This window comes from Seriola lalandi, unplaced genomic scaffold (assembly GCF_002814215.2).
Source record: "Seriola lalandi dorsalis isolate HSWRI2012SDOR001 ecotype SW California unplaced genomic scaffold, Sedor1 jcf7180002054580, whole genome shotgun sequence".
Lineage (NCBI taxonomy): Eukaryota > Metazoa > Chordata > Actinopteri > Carangiformes > Carangidae > Seriola > Seriola lalandi.
In genome coordinates, this window is record NW_019525133.1 from 288,054 (window position 1) to 307,587 (window position 19,534).

The window sequence follows — 19,534 nt, forward strand, 5'->3', positions numbered from 1 at the left end:
TGATGGCAAAATAAATCCAAAACAAATTTTGGATATGCTTAATGAACTAGTGTAGCTGCTGAGCTAACTGCTCACATGCTAGCCACCTTTGAATAATGTAGTGAGCTTCCCTTTTATTTTCTTTGTACAGCATGGTTTATTCTCCCCTGCCATTTTGTTATCAGGACTGTACATCATCTCATTCAATAAAGACTAAATATTCAAGGGTCAGTTACAAAGCTTGTTGGCATAGTTCCCAGTGGGAAAAATTAGCTCAAAAGTTTGTTAGTTTGGTCGCCAACAGGACAGTTTACATTTTATTCAGAAGATATACAGATTCCTTTCTCCTTACTGTCTGCAAGCACTTCATCTTTTGTAAAAGTCTTTTGTTCCTACAAAAAAACTGAAATCTTTTCAAGTCATTACAGCTACTTACCGCAATGAGACAGCGTACCTGTGACTGGCAGAGATTGAGGGAATATGTTGTTTTTCTTGTTAGTTTCTGCAGCAGACGTGAGTCTAAATTCTGTTCTCTTTCTAAAATTCTGGTGTTTAGGCCTGTTCAACATCAACATCATGGTTAACAGGTTTTTATTGTTTTGCCATCGCCACAGATTTTATAACTAAAGAACACTAACATGCCTAACTAGCATTTACTATGGGCTAGTTAGTTACTTCCAGTACACCTCTTTGCCTGATGGCCCTGCACTTAGCCTTATTGAACAGATTTAGTACTTAGTACTTCAAGGTCTGCTACTGCACTGATCAAAGCTTTACTGCTGTCCCTCACTTTGCTTTGGATAAAAGCATCAGCCAAACAAGTACATGTAAGTTTTAAATGTCAGCAAAACCAGGTAATCGCCTTCTCACTGACTGATGCTACAGTAAGATCAATTTTATATTGAAAAAATACACGGTATATTGGTAAAGCTCTGTCATGTTCTTTCCTCTCTCTTATATATTTCATTCTCACTTGGCCTGGCTGGTTTTGTTGCTGGAGATCTGTGCGATTAACTGCCTCTGTGAAACATTTGAGGGCATGCCAGCCCAACTAGTAAAGACCCCTGTGGCTTCTGAAAAATAAACCAAAACATCAGCTGCACATGCCTCTAAACGGAGTTTGAAGATCTCCTTTTTTTCTGATCTAATGATCCCTGTGATACTTCCCTCGAGGCTGGCATTCAGCTAGGCAAAACTTTTAATGCAGCGCTGAGAGATGACAAGGTGAAAAAGGCTTTCGATACTGAAACTGCATTGGCATGGCAAAGTTTTAGTTGTATTATACATCAGCAGTGGCAATATTTCCCAGATGTCATTACCCTTACACCCACAACACAGAGAGAAAGCTACAGCTGCACATGAGAATAAAAAAAATAGCTGTGTCAGACAATGCTGCTCTTATTGGAAGATTTTTTTTCTCTTTTGTGTGTGTAGAAAGTAAAACAGACCTGAAAGACTTGGGTATTTTTTGGTATTATCTTCCATAATTGAATTTCTGAGTAATTTAAGGAAGAATTAATGTTAATCCTCTCCTGTGGCAGGTTGCCCTGTGAGGCTGTATCGCCGGGGGGGAACACAGAGCACAAAGAAACACTGGGGAGAACATGCCAAGATCCTCTTCAAGTAAAACGTTCAGCATCACAGGGAAGGTGGCTAATCGGTGCTTTGCAAGGTTTGACTTCAGAGCCCTTGAGAGCCCGGGGAGGTGTCATAAAGCAGAATATCACACCATCCTCCAAGTACACAGCATTGTTAGCTTATTTTCACACACTGGATTGTTTTACTGCAGCTCGGAAAAAGAGCAGCAGAAAGTATAAATTGCCACATGCTAAGGGAACGTGGATATATGTGCTGCGAAATGATAGGCTACACATTTTGTTGAACTCACCACATAGAGCCAATTTTGTGAACACTAGCCTCCTGGGATACTACAGCACTTCACACTATAGCGTGCAGAGGGAATAAAAATTTCTCAAGGATTTGCTGAATCCTTTTAATGTAAAACGTGTAAAGGAAATGTTACAGGCCTAGGGGCTTGGGACATAAAAAGTTGTTCTTTTTGACACTCACCTTGTGTTATTATCAGTTGATAAATTTTATGCAACACGTTAAGCCCACTATTTAGCACTTCTAAGCAGTATGTAAACACTTAATAGTTTTTTATGACACACTATGATGTAGTTTTACACAGATATAAGGGCATTTCTAGCGCTTATTAATGTATTTGTCAACAATGATAAATTGTCCAAGAAAGCATACATAGCAGGTCGAAATTTTAAACAATAATATGGCAGCAAACAACTATTTTCTACGCAAAGATATAGTGGAACAATGTCATCCTGAGCATCGAATGAGGTCACACCACTGTCTGTGTTGTAATCGGAGTTTTTGTTTTTGTTGCCAGTCTGGCAGCAGGTGCATGTTAGTGCATGTGAGTCCCTCCTGTTAAACTCTTGGTCCTCCCCACATTCAGGACTGCCCACAGGTGAGATGGCACAGTGCAGTACCCAGCATTCAGGGGAAAGCAACCTTCCAGAATTTCCTCCACTGAAGAAACCACATTTTCATCAAAAAAGGCCTCCAAAAGAGAAAGAGATTAAGTACAAACAAACTGGCCATTTACAGGCTCCATCAGCGTCTTTACCAGCTCTATCAGTGTCACTGGTGCAACCAGTCTCAACGGATAAGTCCAATGGTGAATTACTTTCCCAGTCCAACCGCATAGCCAGTAGTGGTCTGGCTGTACAGAGATGGAAAACCCTTCGAGCTGCTAAAGGGCTCCAGCTTGACTCAGAACTAGCTTTTCTTCTCGTTGATGTGTAAGTAACTTGATGGCAACGTAATGTTACATGTCTGTTTTGATTAGTGACCAACTACAGAAGGCAATATGACATTAGCTAAGTTGCTGTTACCTTTATTATGAAGTTGCTCGGCAAATATTGTTATGGCTAGCTGGCTTACTGTCAGCATTGCTGTGTAGCATATTACGGCAATGCTAACACGGGCTAATGGTTGTGGCTGGATTTTTTTTGCTGGCTAGTTAGGCATAGTTCCAGCTGTTGATTAATTAACACTTAAACCGAAACAAAGTCAATCCATCACTTGGGGTCAGCAGAGCAAGCTCTAAACACAAGAATGACATAGTTACACCTTTAAAGTTGATATGGTGTGATTTCCTAATTCCACATCTCACACACACGGAGCAACATGACCATTCAAATCCTGTCTGCTACCTGAAGAGTGTAAGTCCAACACTCTGTCTCTGTTAGCTTTGTTTTGGTCCCCACCAACCCTGACACTGTAGTGACACTGCAGAGTCACTAGCTTTATGTGTCTGCCGTTTGGTGCTGAGCAGGTAGTGTACTGTTGCTGTTTGTAGCATTTGACCTTAAAGCAGCTGCCTGCTACAGTTAAACATGACGCCGGTGCTGGTGGTGAGAGTGAACCAGAACAGTTGAGTTTTAGGCTGAACATTTAAACAGTGACATGCTTCACAGAGGAACTGGTAATAATTATCTGTGCGTTCACATACATGTACTCATGTGATCCATTGTTAGTAAAAAATATATTGATTATCCCTGCTTTAAACAGCTAGATTATAGTGTGCGTATGTGTTTATATGGTGCTTGAATAGAGTGAGTAAAAATGAAGTGTTATGGCTTTGGAAATGGATATATGGATAAAGACGGATTAGTGATGAATGCAGAATTACATTAAAAGAATACAATGGATGGTGAACAATATGTTTATGTGAAATTTCATAATGTTATGAAAAATAGGTAAACCATGCAGCGATACTCCGGAGATCCATCTTTTCTGGTACAAAGGTAGAGGAACAACAAAGGGTGGAGAAGAAGGAAGAAAAGAACAGTGAAACTTTTTCATGGTTAAAAAATCAAACAAAAACAGTTTAGCACCCAGGGGTGAGGAAAAGTATGTGGTTATGCTTTTAACAAAGGAAATCATTGATCTGGGAGTGTTTTGTCTCCTCTGTCACTAAGTGGAATGTGTTTTGCATTTTACTTTGCCTGAATGGATTCACTGCTGGACTGTTTAGGATTTGCTTAACACGCTAAACTGAACCAACCTTCTAAGAGCTTTTACTCTGAGAAAAACTTTTTCTTTCAGGATCCTGTTTTGGATTTTGGAATTTCCTCTAAGCCTGTGACACTTGCACACAAGCAGTTAATTCCCTGTGAGAGTGTTAGCAGTTTAGAGTGAGGCAAACTAGTAGGCCAGTACCTCCCAAGTGTAGTCTTTTGCCCCTAGCCTTACTGATTACAACTTCTAGCTGCATGAGAACTTACTCTGATTTCTACACTATGTGCATATTTTTAACCAAAGTCCTTATTGCTCCAGTTTGAGTCCTGCAAACAACATTTATCTCTTGGCATTCCTCATTAAAATCCAAATGTCTTTCAGGTGAATAATAAGGAATCCAGGGAGAAGGTGCAGTGTTTTTTTAAGTAGCAGAAACTCGTTGCTGTGCATACTGTACAGTGGAAACATACAGAAACTTCTATAAAGTAAAAAATTGGCATGTTCACCAGAGCCTGAATGGAGTGAGGAGGGGTGAACAGCCTCTAGGCATGTTACACTCCTCAGTTCAGCAATATTACCTTCTGTATCTTCAGGTAACTAATTTTACAACCTTCACTGTATTGGTCAAGAGCACATTATGAGGAAATTTGAAATTCAATATTTGCCTGAGAGAGCTCGTTCACCATCAAAATGAAAGCACAGATTAATTATAAATAAGATTCACCTATGTTTATTTTATGGCTGTAGACAGCTGTCATTCACATTCGTAAACATGACTGACTTTCCTGAAATCTGCAAATGATGTATATTTGTAGTTTCTATATACCAAGAGATCAAATCACCAATATCCTCAAGTCATGAAATAATAAAGTGAATGATTTTGTGTAGGTCTATGCTTTAACACCCAATTATTTATCATTTTAACCCATTGAAGTATCGAGTGAGGAAGCACCTCATCCTTATCAGATCTATGCTGGTGCTTGACAATTTGCAGGAGGATCATGAAGACTTGGTCTTTTCTTCTTCTTTAATCAAAGAGCATGATGTTGAATCAAACACCGTAATCATGGGCCAAACTAGAATAATAAGCAGAAAACCACTTTATACACACAGCTTGGTTTGACCAGGAGATGGTGCCACACTGAGAAAAGCAAAGAAGGATAACTATGCAGATTAAACACATGATGAGTGGATTACTGAGGGATGTAATTATCTCAGAGGATGCTTTGTATGATGATTGAGAATGTATATAAAGTGGTTTTTTACTTGTTACCCCTGCTTGGCCCTTGTTGAAAGCATAAGGCGTATGCTTTATGAATAAAAGAGAAGAAAAAGCGGCGCCCCGGTGGCTCACCTGGTGGAGCGCGTGGACTTGACTGCAGTGGCCATGGGTTCGAGTCCCTCAGTCTCTCTCCCTGACTTTTCTGTCTATCTCACTGTACTATCAAAAATAAAGGCAAAAATGCCCAAAAATATAACTTAAAAAAAAAGAAGAAAAGAGTAAGGCTGTGTACCTTCCTCTTCCTTCAAAAAGCCATCAATTTAAACTGGAAAATCTGCCCATATCTCAAGAAAATCACCTGTACATTGACCTTGTTGAGCACAAACACAGTGCACGAGCAGGAAATAGCAAATCAATTGGCACAAAATATGTACTTACAGAAACCCTCTATAATGGTGGTAAAACCATTTGCCATTTGTTATCAATTCAGACTCTATTTTTATTGTGTTTTGACTTTGTTTTGAATGTGAGACATTTTGTACTGACGACAAAGCATTTCCACACATCTAAAGCAACATAATCATAAAGTTATTTACACACAATTTTCTTTTTAGACTCAACAGTTTGCATCAACAATCATGTAGATGGAAATCTATCATAAGCACAGACTGTATGTGATAGATCATTACAGCACAGACGCCAGTTTCTCCTCCAGCGGCAGCACCTTTAATAGACAATGATGCAATTGAAAAGACATACAGGGTTTGAGCAAAATGAGTCTTACTTTTTATTTATTTATTTATTTATTTTTTGGATAGGAAAAAAACTGTCACTGTCTTGGTCTCATTATACCATTGCTATACCTGTCAGTATCACTGGTGGTTCTCTCACAGCTACATTTATAGCTAAATTCAACAATTTCACACTCTTTTTCCCACAAGTTGTTGAAAGTACTTCTAGGAAATGTAGGAAGACACTTTCGGAAGTAAACGTAGACAAGAAATTTTTAGGCAAAGCAGGGAAAAAAACATCCTAAAATATACTGAGCATCACAAATTTGTGGCATGTGGTACTTGTGGCATGCTGTCATCCTCTGCAGTGGAGAGAGATAATTGAAACAATGTCCACAGCACACCAAAAATGAAAGAGCTTTTGTGGATGGTTGAGGAAAGGACTGTCATTTTTGATGAGTGAAAATACAAACATGGTGTGAAATTTGTTATTTCCAGTTTGTTGACTGTTCTGAGCACACTTTATTGTATGTTATCGAGTGTAAATTGCAGATCCAACTGTGGTAAATGTGCTGGTTTTTGTGTTCTTTTAATAGGCTACTCACCAGATAAATACTGTTTATTGACCAAAAACTGACACCAGCTTTCATGACATCCAAGAGTGGACTTTTTCTTGGATGTTTGTACTGCATCATAGAGTAAATAGGAAATTACCAATTTGCTTGTGACATTTGGCCAACCAGAGACACAAAAAACATCTCACACATGAACAGTTAAAGCTAACAGCTCTGTGAGGCTGAAACAGCTATGAGCTAAATGCTCACCAATGTCAATGCCATCGTACTGATGTTAAGCATAATGTATAATGTTTTTAAGAGATGTAAATTTCATGTTGTAAAATGTGAAAACCCATAGACTTCAGGACGAGGGAACCAAAAGTGCTAAAATGCTGGAACTAATTTCCGGGTTTGAGGGCTCATTCTCTACTGAGGCTGATGGGTCATTGGATCATTAGTTTTGTGGGTATTTGGTGATAAATCAAACTTTTGGACAAATTGAAATTATGACTTGATGATGCTGGTTATAGCAATTCCTCCTGAGGGGTGTGTGAATATCTAAACCAATTTCCAAATTTCAAATATCTAAAATCAATTCATAGAAATCCACTAGCAAGATATTCAGTTCACTCAAATCCACAAAAGTGAACTTCATGGAGACAAAGTTAGGGGATTATTAAAGTCTTTACAATGCATTACAAAGGAACAAATTTCTGTACAAAATTTCATGGCAATCCACCAAATAGTTGTTGAAAGATTTCAGTCATGGACCAAAGTGGTGGACTGACAGCCAGATGGATATTGCCATCCTCAAGGCCGTGTTAAAAATGGTCTCTTTCTGGTCTAAGGCAATAGTTGAGAAGTGACCTTTATGCTTGTTGGCCATCATGAGCTGATGAATGATCATATTAAATAAAGATGGCCTGGTCAACTCAAAATGTTTGAAATATGAAGTGTCCGCTCTCTCAGAACGTATCCCATTGTTTTTATAATGCGCGGCAGCGGGCAAAGAAACAAATGTGCTTGCAAAAAGATGACAAATGCTGCAGGCTGAAGCACATTTGTTTTTGGTTGCTACTGTGCATTTCAAGTGATGAACAACCAACCAAATAACTGCAGCAGTGTCATGTACTGTTGAAACTCTAATGCAAACATGTTAATTTCTAACACATTTACATTCTTTTTATGTGTTCTTTAACAAATGTACATTAAAAAAAAGTCTGGCACACCAGACGTGACCACCATTTCAGCTTAGTGAAGAGTTCTTATTCACCTTAAAGCAAGAAATTAAAATGGAAAATATTAACTTGCTCTGCTCCACTGTTATATCACTCCATAGAGACGACAGCTCCGGGGATTGTGAACTTTTGGTTCAAATGTAATAATTGATATGAACTGGGTGTGAGCCTTAAGACCTCAAAGGGCGAAATGAATGACAAGCTTTTCTATTTCACATCATCATATCTATGGATAGAAATACAGAAAAAAAACGTTATCTAGGTTGAGTCAGGAGGTCATTAGTGTGGAAGCAAACTTGAATATGTAACTCCAACTCTCATTTATTCCTTTCACACAATGAATTCCACCAGGAGGAGGTCTGTTCTGCTTCTAAAGGTAGCCCTGTCCATCTATTGTCAGAGTGTTTCCATTATTGATCAACGCAGGACAACATAATGATTGCCGACACCCACTTTACCGTACCTTTTTAAGAGTCGAGGTGAGTCTGCCAGGCATGAAAACATTTTAAACTGAGGTTGCCAGTGTTAAGGTGGCTTTGTTGTTCTTAATCCATGCATGACTAAAAACATTTGCATGGTAAATCCAGAACAACAATGTATGCCTCCCTTGCTCTCCCTAAGCTCCTGCTCGTATTGAGTAAGCTTGGTCGACTTTGCAAAGTTCACTTAGAGTTTCTGCATCTCTCTGCTGATTATCCTCGCTTGTCCAGGCAGAGCTACACCTGAACCAACAAAAAAAAAAAAAATCTGTCCCGAAGAACAAATTATGCACTGGGGGAAGAATGCATATCCATTTTTTCCCCCTCATAACTCTCTTCTGTCTCGCTACCTCTGCTTTTCTGTTTTTGACTCCCTCACCCATTCTTATTCATTCTCACAGTCACACTGTCCACAGTGGTTCCAATCTCTTTTCTCATATTCTGTTCTTGCTCAGACTGAAAACACATGGAGAGAAAAAGGTATTGCCATAGGCTGCTGAGACAAGGGCCTATATAACATATTGAACAGAGGAAATGGCTAACACTTGCTTTTTCACATGTGCGTAAACAGTATATTCAGAAAGTATTCAGAGCCATTCACTTCTTATGGTAAAATTGTTTAAAATCATCTATCTACAATTAACATCCCATAATGATGAAGCTAAGCCATAATCTTTTAGAAATGTATTTAAAAAAAGGAAAAAATTAAGTATCACATTGACATAAGTCTTCAAACACTTTGCTGTGACACCTGAAATTTAGCTCAGGTACCTCCCGTTTGATAGATGTACATGTCTCGACACCGTGGTTGGAGTCCGCCTGTGGTAAATCCAGCTGATTGGGCATGATTTGGAAAGGCACATACCTGTCTATATATGACAGCTGTCAAAGCATATGAGAGCAAACACCAAGCCATGAGGAGGAAGGAACTGCCTGCAGAGCCCGGAGACAGAATTGTGTCGAGGCACAGATCTGAGGAAGGCTACTAAAAAATTCTGCTGCTTTGAAGGTTCACAAGAGCACAGTGGCCTCCATAATTTTTAAATGGAAGAAGTGTGGAACAAACAGCACTCTCGCTAAAGCTGACAGCGCGGTCAAACTGAGCAGTTGGGGGAGAAAGGCCTTGGTAAGAGAGGTGACCGAGAACCTGATGGTCGCTCTGGCTGAGCACCAGAGATCCCTGCAGCACTCCACCGATCTCCCAGACGCCAGACAGAAATCTCTGCTCAGTGAAAGACACATGAAAGCCGCTTGAAGTTTGCAAAAAAAAGCACCTAAAGGATTCTCAGATCATAAGAAGCAATATTGTCTGGGCGGGTGAAACCAAGATTGTTTGGCTTCAATTCTGAGTGTTATGTCTGGAGGACACCAGACAACCGCCCCCCCCCCATCACCTGCCCAACAGTGAGGCATAGTGGTGGCAGCATCATGCTGTGGGAATGTTTTTCAGCAGCTGGGACTGGGAAACTGGTTAGGGTTGAGGGGAAGCTGAATGGAGTACAGAGATATTCTTAATGAGAACCTGGTCCAGAGCTCAGGGGGTTAGATTCACCTCCCAACAGGATAATGACCCTGAGCACACAGCAAAGACAAAACAGGAGTGGCTTAGTGACAAGTCTGTGAATGTCCTTGAGTGGTCCAGCAAGAGCCCTGACTTGAACCCAATCGAATATCTCTGTAGAGACCTGTAAATGGCTTCCCACTGACGGTCTCCATCCAGCCTGACAGAGCGTGAGAGGATCTGCAGAGAAGACTGGCAGAAAATCCCCAAATCCAGGTGTGCAAAGCTTTTCACGTCACACCCAAGAAGACTTGAGGCTGTAATCACTGTCAAAGGTGTTTCAGCTAAGTACTGAGTAAAGGGGCTGAATACTTATGTCAGTGGGATATTTCAGCTTTTGCTTTTTAATTATTTTGCAACGATTTCTAAAATTCTGTTTTCATTTGGTATTTAGTGTAGATTAATTAAGGGAAAACTAATTTAAATGATTTTAGCATAAGGCTGCAACATAACAAAATGTGCATGTCTCCCTGTTAATGTGAACTGCTTTTGTTATGTGTTTGTGATGGCTTTGTTGGTGTGCATGCCTCAGTGTATGTGTGTCTGTATTTATTTGGAAGCTGTGACAGTGGAGGGTGTTATTGTAAGATGAATTCGCCTGTATGTTCCTCTGACTGACCTGTTGGTCACGTGTGTGGTTCATGAATGGTTTTGTGAATATACTGCAAAGTTCACTGTGCACTGAAGCCTTTGTGTATGTTCTTGCAGTCAGATGTAGCTGGACAGAGAGGACTAACATGTTACACATGGGACCCGGATTGACGTTACCCTACTGCCATTCTTTAAGCCCCCTCTCCACACACACATTGTCTCATGCACTATTAATGATCTCATCTCTTTTAATTACCCTCTCCATCACAGCTTCGGCTCAGCAATCAGCCAGGGGACCACGTACCTCTGGGGATCACTGGCTTCCTGCTGGGATGCTACATATAATTTCAGGCCTGCCAGGCTGTTGGGGCACAGCGATGATGACTGTGCACAGTGCATAGACTCACTCAGCGATAATGACAGCAGTGCTGTTGACCAAAGGATGGTGCTGTGAGCCCTGTAAATCTTTCAGATTTCAGAGGTTCTCTCATGTCATGAAGGGCAAAAACTGATTGGACTTTGAATATGGGGGTAATACCTGGGGAGTCTGTGCAAGAGTCCTTCACTTTGATGCAGCAGTAGATTCATTAGCTTTTTTAGAGAGACAGAGACAGAATGTACACTACACAGCATTAAATCACTAATCAAACAGCTAATTTAATTAAGGTTGCCCCAGGAATGTCATAATTATCCCAGTGAATTAAAAACAATTAGATCAGATTTACTTAACTCAAATGTGAGCACTGATCGACACATTTACAATTATGAAAATCTTTTCAGGGTGTTCAAAACACTTGGCAGAATTAATGTACATACAAAATCAATGTGGAGGCCAGCCTTAATCAATAGACCTCAATGCATTCTTAATGTAGCAGAATGCATAAATACTTCCTCTAAGAGAAACAATTTTTCTTTAAAGATGTTTTTCAGAATGTGATGCTGAACCACCTGAAAGATAAGTACTGTAACATAAAAGTAATTTGGAGGAACTGCAAGCAGATTGCAGTTTTAGAATTTATAGCTTCTGCAACAAAATACCAAGTGAACCTATTGACCTAAGTCATTACAGAGTGTAATGTTTTTGGCAAAGGATGTATGTATGAGGTTTATATGGCTGAAGTTCAAAGCAAAGTTCAACATCAGGCAGACAGTCAACAAAGGCAGACACAGAAGACAGGCAGGCAAACAAGAACATAAGCTGGAGCACTATGGCTAGAGTGGCAAAATAGACAATCTGGCAAGAGACTAGTGTTTGTGTGCAGAAATATGTACCAGAGAGTTGGTGAGGAGATTGGGAGCAGGTGTGCAGGCAGGTGGGGATCAGGTGATTGGAATGGCTGATGACTACTCCCAAAAAGGCAGGGAATAGTGGGGAGTGAAATGAAAAGAAATGTTTGAAACTGACAAGACAGAAAGATGCAGAATTGTAATGCTGCGGCTTTTGCCATAACAAAACTGACAGACAGCACTGGAAATTTCTAGCCGACAGATTCTTAAATTGTTAAAATCAGACTAAATCAAATACTTCTTTCAAGAAAAGAAAGAGGAATAACCTCAACATCTGCACTGGTTTCCACTGGGTGCTCCGGTTGTCTCCTATAGTCCAAAGACATGCCGGGTAGGTGATCAGACGACTCACACATTGCCTGTAGGTATGTGAGAGTGAATGTTTCTCTGTCTATATGTATCATTCCTGTAATGGACTGGCGACCTGTCCAGGGCGAACCCCGCCTCTCACCCAGCTCCCCGTCACCCCATACAGGATAAATGTGTATTGATAACGGATGGAGGGCTGGACGGATGAAATGGCCAAAGTGGCACAGTAGACGTTTACTGAACAGTCTTTTTGGTAATACAACACCGGGTTGGACATATTGACACATGACGTAATACAAATATGTTAAAATCCGTCTTGAATCTGACTTTCATATCAATGTCACCCTCAGTTTATCTCAAAGCAGCATCTCATTATTTTTCGCCTGCTTGGAGCAGCAGAACGAGGTGTGAACACAACACTGACGTATCATCACCTCACAGTTGATTATTTACACATCCAGCAGACATGGCACAACATTGGCATTCATTTGGAGCCTGCGGCCTTACAGTAAAGTTGGAGTGTGTAAAATCAAAACAAAGAGCTAAAAGATGCTTAAACAGCATTGTATTGTTGGGTCATAATTCTGTGTCACTACAAGCAGCATGTTTCTATTTACACATAATCATTTATCTATGGTTAATGTGGCTTAGTGCAGCTTTAAAGTCTCAATTGGTAATCTCAATGTGCAGCAATGTTGTTGTTATCCTCCGGCTGCTCCAGTCAGGGGTCGCCATGTCGGAACACCACCCGCATAGCTGATTTGACATAGGTTTTTTATGCCAGTTGCCCTTCCAGACATAAAACTGGGTTTGAGGAGGTGAGGATCAAACCGCCAACCTGCTCCACCACCTGAGCCAAGGCGTCAAACGGCAGCATTAAAATGTATAAAATCTGCTAGTTCATGAATCAGTATAGTCTATGATCAAAGTCTGTAAAATAGATAAAAGTAAGAAACTTAAAAGCAGATTGTGTTTATGAACCAATTTCTAATTCCTAAATCTCCATAAATCTGCACATTGATCGCTTTCTTAAATAATCATTCCAAATCAGCTGCTAAATGTCACATGACAAATAATAAATCATGGCTCCCTTATTACGCACATATAATTTCTATTTTCGTGCCTCCTCAAATAGAGTAATGAATCATGCTGAGTTTTTGAGGAATGCACCATTACTTTATGGTTACCTCACCATTATTAAGCATCTCTGTGTTCCCTCAGCAGTGCATCATCCTACCAAACTGAAAAATTAGTTCCTGATAGTTTTTTTTGTTTGTTGTGACAGCTCAGAATTTTGTGTACTTTGCTGTACTGTGTTACCAAACCTCCCTTGTAAAGTTCAATGCTAACAGGCTCACTATCAAGATGGATTGTTGGATTTGACTGTGTGATTGTTATTTTTGGCTACATGCCTTTTTTCTCTCTCATGTTTCTGATTTAATTTTAAACCTGTCATTAATTTTCTTTTCATCCCAACGTCTTGCTCGCTCTCTGTCGCTGCTTTATTGCCGTGCTGTCACTCAGTATGCCGATCACACCACCGCTCAGTGAGCCTGGGCCTCACCTGAAGCCATTGCACACTAAGACCAAAACAGTGTTCAACCTCTGATGGTCTTTGAAAAATATTGTGCTCAAAAATCCAATGGCCATCAGTGATGAAAAAAAGAATAAAATCAGCTTTCATGTTGATGCTTCAGAAGCAATGATGGTAATTTCCACCCTGCAGTAAACTGTGAGAGAGAAGAAAAAAAATGCGTACTTCATGTTGGAGTGGAAGATCGGGTTTCAGGGGCCATGCAATGATCATGAAGCTTTTGGACGTTAAGGCAAACACACCGACTCAACTCTGAATGAATCTATCATGAAATTGACCTGGATATGTGGGATACTACTTTGAACCTGTGGTAGCAGTGAACTGGTGTATTTAAACACAAGCACCTACCTCACTGCTGCGTGAACCCCTACTTTAATGACTTAGAGGTTCATCTGTTCTGCTAATGTTTAAGTAGAACAAGGAAGATGACCTAAGGTCATGAAACTTTGTTGAAAAGTCATTGAATATTGTGTTTAAAAAGCTTTGTTAATGTCTTCAAATACATTTACATTTTTAAATAGAATGTCACTATAGATTGCCCCTCTGCCGTTTCTGTTCCACTGGCTTTCATTGCTCAGTGTGATTGAAGGTTTCTTTCATAATTTTTTCTGACAAGATTAAATATTTCCTATTGTTGGGTTTTCTGAACATAATCTAATCCTAATGAGAATTTAATACTGTACTAATGTCTATTAATGAATAAAATTTAAAGATAAAAAAAATAATTGACTGATTATATTGATGATTTGTTAATTATATAGTATAACAATTGCAGCTCAGAGGCTTTGAGAGAACTGCTGAGGGTAAAATAATCACTTTTGTTAAAATGATGAGCTGTTCAAATTGTATGACCAGTATAGCGGCAGATACCCATGTATCTCTGAAAACCCAAACTAAAACAAAATAAATGTTTTTTGTAAGATGATAGGGGTCATACTTAATTCTACAAATAGACAGTGACTTATTTACAATTACAGACATTCTATTTTAATGCAGTGAGTACCAAAGCTGCAACAATTAATTGATTAATTCATTGGCCAATCGACAATCAATTGTTAACTATTTTAATAACCGAGTAATCATTTTAGTAATTTCGGAAACAAAAAAGGCCAAAACATTTGCTGGATCCATCTTCTTAAGGATAAGGTTGATGCTTTTCCTTGTTTTAGCCTACACGATTATAAACTGAACATGAACAACTGAAACTGAAACTGAAAATTATCTGATTGAAAAAATAATCGGGCGATTAATCGATAATGAAAATAATCGGTAGCTGCAACCTATGGCTGCAACCACAGCGAGAAGGAGCACTAATTCCCTTGTCACCATGAGTCCATTAGAGAGTGCGCCTGTCACTTTAAGAGCGTCGCATTGTTTGTTGCGTTGTTAATGTTGCTAAGCTAGCAATGTTGTGTCCATCAGTTTACAGTGTGTCTGCTGGAGTTAATGAGTCACGGGGGAAACAAACTTCTTTCACGTGTCTTAACCGTAGAAATGTCATGTTAGAGGATGTTAGAAGACTTTAGGTTTGAATATCGAATAGTTTCTTTCTACCGACCCACAAGAGACTGTTTTCGAAGAGCTGTCAGTACAGGACTGAAAAGCAAGAGTGAATGGGTGACTAACATTGGTCACACTCCACAGGCAAACTTGGACAAGCCACTCAAAGGTGAAGTATTTTTTAATCAATGTGTTTAACTTTTACAAGACAAGGGGCAAGGAAAAAATTGGCATTAATTAAGTTGAAGTATTGTGGATAAACTTCCCCAACTCCAAAGGGCAGTGCCACACTGCCACCCTGAACACTGTCGGCTGAAAGCTTTTTAAAAAAACACCAAACAATATTGATAATGCATCGTTTAAATGCAATTAGTTGCAAATTTTTTTTTTCTTCAGTTTTTAAATTTTACTATTACTGTATGTTTTTAATTGGTGTCAATCCACTTAAAGTTCTTGCACTCACACAGGTGTTTTTATTTATCTCTGCTCAGGTTAAGTGATCTGTGCAGTCATGGTGTTGTGCACTGCTTTTAAAAGACATGAAATGTGGTATGTGTGCTTGACTTATTTTGTTCAAAGTGTTTCTTATCGTTTTTTATTTTATCTACAATGGAGGGGGTATCATCCAAACTAGCTAGCTGAGGATAGAGGGCAGGACTCTGGCTCTGTGTATTTATCCTGGAGAGTTTTCATGCAGGTACTCTCCCTGTTATTTAGAGCTCATTTGTTGAATGGAGATTCAAACTGTAAAGAAATGTTACACATATTTATCGGACACTTGCTGGCTTCAACAGTCTTAACTGCCTTGACTAAGCTCATTCTGCAATGTTTTTCTCAATGGAGTATTTCCTAAAACTGGTTTTGATGTGGTTGCTTAGGTGGTCTCTAGCTTATCTCCCAACATCCCTGTGAACCCACTTACCAACACTCCCATGCATCATTTGCAAGTATGATTTGGAGTAGGACTACACTGCCTATGAGAATTGCAACTAGGTACAAAGGGAGAAATCCTGTTGAAATACCCTCATTTTAGCTTCATGTTGCATTTAAAATAAAATTTTAGCCATGGCTGACAGGCCAGCGGATACAGTATGTTGCTCAGATACTCTGCTGTGTTGCTGTTAATGTTGAATATACATCAGGGGCTAGCAAGGTGAAGAAGCAGCCAACTGTATCCTCCAATAAAACGTCTGTTTGTTTTACTTCTCATTCCAAGGCACTGTGGCTTCGCCCCTGCACTCTCACTCTCAGATCCCGAGCTCCCAAAGTGAAAGAGGCACAACAATCTCTGGGCTCATTGACTGTGGGGCCTGCGGGGCTTTGTGGTAAAAGTCTAGGCACGTATTAGCTCTGCAGTGCTGGCTGACCCAGACTGGTCCCTGGCCACATAACCACCGTCTCATGCCTACTCAAAGGGCCCCTGTGTTGGAATGTGTCGGCACGGAGCCTGGCCCCTCTGGAACATCATCCGTGGGATATGCAGAGCTGGCAGGTTGACAGGCAGGTATGTAGGCACGAGGTGGCTGGAACGTGGCCCTGCTGCCTCCTCGGATCATGCTTAAGAGGCCTGTGTGGGGATTTTTATTCCCCTCCATCATTCTCTCAATCCAGTTTCATTCATGGTCTTTTTATGTGCAAATTTCTCTATCCAATTTCTTGTTGTGCAAATCTATCCATGTGCAAATGTACATATACCCCTGGTTTCTTTCTGTGTGTCTGTCCCACTCTACTCTTCCTTATATCATTGTAACTCCTTCCCTGCATGCTATTCCTGTGGCTTTGTAGTAGCTGCTGGTTTATAATTAATTGATAAATTCCCATTCTTCCTGTCATCTGTCGCTGTTTTCCCTTCCGTCTCACCTCTCTCTTCCCACCTCTCTCCAGTTATTTACTTCCTCTCTCTTCATTCCCCAATCAGCCTCATCCTCCACACTTCCTCTACTGTCCTCTGTCTCATTCCGTCTTCTACTCTGTGTTGTGCTGTTTCCTTACCTAATTAGAAATCCCCTGTAGGTTTTGGTAACAAAGCATAATTTTTACTGTGAGCAGTTCAGTCATGGGTTTCTGGGTCGCGTAAGGCAAAAGGGAGACTGATCAGCCTGAAGACTGATGCTTAACATGACTAAATGATTACTAAATAACACATTAGTTTGATTAAATTACTGTTCTTACTAATAAAGTAGTGTAATGCATTAGGGTTAAATTTTTTGTGATCATATTGAAATACTGAACTAGTGAAGGCAACTTGCCTTACAAATAGAATTTCAACAGTACTATTCCATGCATAATTTAATTGTTGTTTCATTGACCACTGATTTAAAACTTAAAATGCACATGCAGGTCTGAACTGTTACCTAGCAACAGTTGCTATAAGTAGGTAAAGACAGATGAGTGCTGAGAAGAGACGCTGGAGTTAGCAAATTTAAGAATGGCAGGGGAGACTGGATGCTTCAAAATGAGGAGAGATGCTCATTATTTTGAACTGACTTCCTAGACAGACAACAGTTTTATCAGAAAGTTGTACTATAAATTATTTCCAATTAGCCCTGATGTCTTGTGGTAAGACATGAACTCTGTTATAATACTATTTATTAAATTGATTTATATCTGAGTTTGAAACAAATTTTGTCGGTCTTTGTTTGGTACAAGGCCAGTGAAATGTGCTATTTATACTGGCTGAGTCTCTTCTTCCTGAGAGGGTTATTTTCAGTTTGATACATGCAGTATTTCAGTGGTTGAGCTTCACACTTCATTCTTTATGCTGGAAACAACTGTTCTTAATCAGCAGGTGGAGTTTGCACAGTTTTCATGGAAACGTTGATGTGCAAATTTCCCTTGTTTCTGAGTACTCTAAGGACTTCTTGTCCAGCCCTGAAATACATGCTGTCAGCAAACATTTTTTTCTTTTTTTCACTGATTTTCATCCATGCTGACTTAAAAGTTGTGCCTCAAAGTTTTGCTGTGGGTTTTACGCAACACAGTTTTTCCATTTGTAAGTCGAGGTAAGGCAATTTCTTCATATAGCACGTTTCATACTTAGCAGAGATACAATGTGCCTTACAACATAATAGGCATAACAGAATAAATGAGACAGGATGTAAAAAAAAAAAAAAAAAAAGAACAAACAATTGTAAAGTGAAAAGTATGAAAACTTAATCTCACATTAGATGCAAACCTCATAACTAAGATGTTTCCATTGATTACATTTGATTTTGCACATACTGACTATTTACACACGTACAATTTTTTCAAATTATCACATATCCCCTTTTCAAGGTAAAACACACATTTACTGCATAGATAAATTGTTATTGAAAATCGTTACAGCTGGCCTGCTACACCCTGTGAGAGTTCCTCTGTTGGCATTCCTCATTACTTGCAGTGTTTAATCAGATGAGTGACAGGTGACAGGGGTTAAGCACAGCAAATTTGATTGACACAAATAGAAAGAAACACTCATCTTCCTGAGGGGATCAGAGTGTGTCATGATTGCCGAGTGATGCAATTAAAGAATTCCCAGTGAAGTACTTAACTGCTGTGCTGGAGGCACTTGACAGGAACCGCTTCAGGAACAGCACCTCGAAGGAAATGGTAGATTAAAAGCAGCTAATTTTCCTGACATGGAAGTCCTCTAGCCTGCCCGTCATCCCTGAAAATAGATCCAGTGATTTTAGGGGTGTAAACAGTGGTTATATGTATGGAAGGCGCATGAAGAAAAGACATGTTCATTGCCCCGGAAGAAATCAGATGGTAGGCACATGTGCTGTAACACGACCAATCCTCCAACTTTAACAGTCAAAAAGGTTGTTTGTCCCTAACCTAAGAAACAACCCACCATAATAATAAACAGACAGTTAAAGTTGTGGAGCGATCATGTTTGATAAGGTTTAGGCACAAAAACTGCTTGGGAAAGATTGCGGTTGAAATGAGTACTTTGGAGTTAAGGCTGTGGAATGGTCATGGACAAAAGAAACAACACTGCATACAACTCTGCTGTATGCAGATTATGTTGCTCAACATATTACGTGATCTGACTTCCTCCTTTGCTCTCATCATAATTGCTACAGTCACTAGAGGTCGCCTAACAGTTAAACTTATGGGTTGTAATAAGCTGCTGAGAAAGAGAAACATAATTATGAGATGCTCAATATTCGGAACAGGGCTACGTAAATGTCTGAGGACTGATGAGCAATTTAATTGTGGTAATTATTCAGAAGATTGGACCAAGAAATTAAAGAATTCTTTATTAACACAATCTGTCAATAATTTTTATCATTAATCAATTAATCATTTAGTCTTTGTATTTCTAACCTTTACTTGTACTATGGATTGTTTCTTATGGTTGTTGTTCATAGTGTTGTTTGGGAAGAAAAGCGAACAAAAGGGAAATCCAACTTAATTTGTTCTGTGTGTCATTGTAGAAACTTTTCTGGATTTAAAAAATA